At 48.5% G+C, this 3,137-nt stretch overlaps 1 protein-coding gene across 2 annotated transcripts in view; it reads right to left on the reverse strand.

Annotated features, from left to right (window-relative positions):
• DAB1 (Dab, reelin signal transducer, homolog 1 (Drosophila)) overlaps positions 1-3,137 on the reverse strand; it is a 1,114,753-nt gene that overhangs the window by 1,035,288 nt on the left and 76,328 nt on the right. The gene's annotated exons all lie outside the window — the stretch shown is intronic.

The raw sequence follows: 3,137 nt of genomic DNA on the forward strand, positions 1-3,137 counted from the left end.
ATTGTCGATACATGATAAGTTGCAGTTGCTCAATAAGCTAAACTAGTACTTGTTATTCGAATCTTTATGCAGTGATACTTGTTCTAATAAGTTGTTTATTTTATTTCTTTTGCGCCCTAAATTCATGAAAGAAATGTTGAATAACTTGTTATATAACTGTAAATAATATAAAAAATATTAAAAATTAATTTTAAACAAATTTCTTTACACATTAGTTATTCTTTCACACTGCAGTCATTTTGACTGCTTTTGGGCAATATAGGTATATACTAAATTTCAGTCTTTCTAGTGTTAATGTATGACTTCCCTCTGCCAATACTCTAGCAATGTGGCTGCATGTTGGAACTGCAGCAACTCCTGAAGTTCAGACTGCACCCCTCACTGTCCCAACCAGCAGTACTGAATGTACCCAACCAGGCCACCCGCCAAGAGAGAGGGGAAGCTGTTGTGTTACAGAAAGAATGGGGCTCTTGCTACCTGGGGGACAGTGTTTGGGTGGTGCTGCTCTTGGAAACCTGTATGACTTTGGGCACATCATGAGGTTTCTCTGAAGCTCAGGCTGTTCACTGTGAAGTGTGGCTGGAGTCCCTGCCCCTGAATGTGTGTGGCAGAGACTGTGGGTAACCTCAAGCAGTACCCACTGAACCCCTTCTAGCTTGCATTCCATTCGACAAGCACAACTACATTTCTGGCACTCTCTTCCAGGAAGGGTACAGTCACGTGATGTGACTTTCTCCATGTATGCACAGCCGCACCAATGTCCACACAAAGAGCAACATGAGACGGTGGCCACAGTGAGAGCAGATCTGCTGACAACCAAAGTGGCAAAGACCTCTGGTTCTGGAGCAGCAGGGTAGAGTTTCAGCACCAGAGGCACTAGATTGCTATAGATTTTTCCACCAGAATGGCACCATAGAGCAGGGGTCCTCAAACTTTTTAAACATGGGGCCAGTTCACTGTCCCTCAGACCGTTGGAGGGCCGGACTATAGTTTTAAAAAAAACTATTAACAAATTCCTATGCACACAGCAGCGGCAAAAACACCCGGCGGGCTGGATAAATGTTTTCGGCAGGCCCCATATGTGGTCTGTGGGCTGTAGTTTGAGGACCCCTGCCATAGAGTGACTGGAAGTTTTGCCTGAGCCTGGTGTATTGACAGTGGAACATCCAAGCCTGGCTTTCTAGAAAATCTACTCGTATCAGTTCTCTATCTCTGTGAGAATTCTACATAACAAGCCACCCCAAAACTCAGTAAATTGCAGTCTCCCTTCCTTATCCATAGGTTTGCTTTCTGCAGCTTCAGTTACCCAAGGTGAACTGTGGTCTAAAAATATTAAATGGAAAATTCCAGAAATAAACAGTTCATAAGTTTTAAATTGCATGCTATTCTGAGTAGAATGATGAAATTTTGCACTATCTTGCCCGAGATATGAATCATCCCTTTGTCCAGTATATCCACACTGTATACACTACCGTCTGTTAGTCACTTAGTAGCCGTCTCGGTCATCAGATCACCTCAGTATCTCAATGCTTGTGTTCAGGTAATCTTTATTTATTTAATAATTGCTCCAACATGCAAAAGATGCTGGCAATTGGGGTATGCCAAAGAGAAGCTGTGAAGTACTTCCTTTAAGGGAAAAGGTATGTATATAGAGGGAAAATATAGTATGCATAGGGTTGGGTCCTAGCCACAGTTTCAGGCACCCATTGAGGGTCTTGGAATACATTCCCGTGGATAAGGAGGACTGTTGTATTTAGTCTGAGAGTCACTTAGGTGATTCTTCTGGTCTAGCCTGGACTTCCTCATATGCTTGGGAGTAAACTAGCTATTGGATAATCAAGGGCGGCTTTGGCTGGGAAAATTTAGCCAATTTCCAAGAGATTACCCAAGCTTGTTTTCATGGCCATGGGAGAAGAGCCAGGGTAGATGGGGAAGCACACTAGCACCACTGACGCCTCTGCTATGTTGCATTTGCAAACACCCATGCCACACGGCCAGAGTGAGAGAGCACTGCAAGGTTACATGGCAAAAGGTGTGGACAGAGAGAGATGAAGAATTGAAGCCATACTGCAATCTGCTATAGCACATATGTCTCAATTTCATAGATTATTAAATAGGCCAAAGAGATTAAGTAAATTGTCTTGCCTCCCAAACATAGCAAGTGGTGGTAATGAAAGATGAACCTACATTAATCTGACTCCAACACACACAGAAACATTCCGCTATACACATACAAATATATTTATAAGTATATAACTACACTTTTATATATTTACATAGTCATCCTATATAATAAAGAGGGAATATGCAAATTGACTGTCCCACTGCCACAAAGATGGCAACACCCACAACGGAGTGGGAGGGGAGTTCCGTAACACAAGATGGCTGCACCCACAGTGGAGGCGGGGTTTCTGTAACACAGGATGGCTGCATGCTCAGCAGAGGCTGAGTTCCCATAACAAGCCTTAACGAGCAATTAGCAGGGACCTGAGTCTGCGCCCCCCCCCACCCTCATGGGGCTTGACAGGGGACCTCAGGCTGTGACTCCCACCCAGCAGGGCTTGATGCGGGACCTCAGACCGTGCTCCCCTCCTTGGGGCCAGGCAAGGGGACCTCAGGCAATGCCCCTGCCCAGCAGGGCTTGATGGGGGACCTCAGGCCACGACCCCCACCCCTGCACCACGCCAGGGGACCTCAGGCCATGTCCCCTGCCCAGCAGGGCTTGATGGGGGACCTCAGGCCACACCCCCCACCCAGCAGGGCTTGACAGGGAACCTCAGGCTGCATCTCCTGCCCCGGCGCCAGGCCAGGGGACCTCAGACTGAACCCTCTGTCCAGAGGGTCTTGACAGGGGACCTGACTCTGCACCTCCCACCCCAGCACCAGGCCAGGGGATCTGAGGCCATGGCCCCCACCCAGCGGGGCTTGACAGGGGACCTCAAGGTTTTCCCCCTGCCCCGGTGCTGGGCTGGGGGACTTCAGGCCGTGGCCCCCGCCCAGTGGGTGTTGATGGGGGACCTCAGGCCACGTCCCCTGACCAGCAGGGCTTGACAGGGGACCTCAAGGTGCACCCTCCTGCCCCAGTGATAGGCTGGAGGACCTCAGGCTGCTCCCCTCGCCCCCATCCAGGGCAATCC

This window comes from Myotis davidii, unplaced genomic scaffold, assembly GCF_000327345.1.
Source record: "Myotis davidii unplaced genomic scaffold, ASM32734v1 scaffold79, whole genome shotgun sequence".
Classification (NCBI taxonomy): domain Eukaryota; kingdom Metazoa; phylum Chordata; class Mammalia; order Chiroptera; family Vespertilionidae; genus Myotis; species Myotis davidii.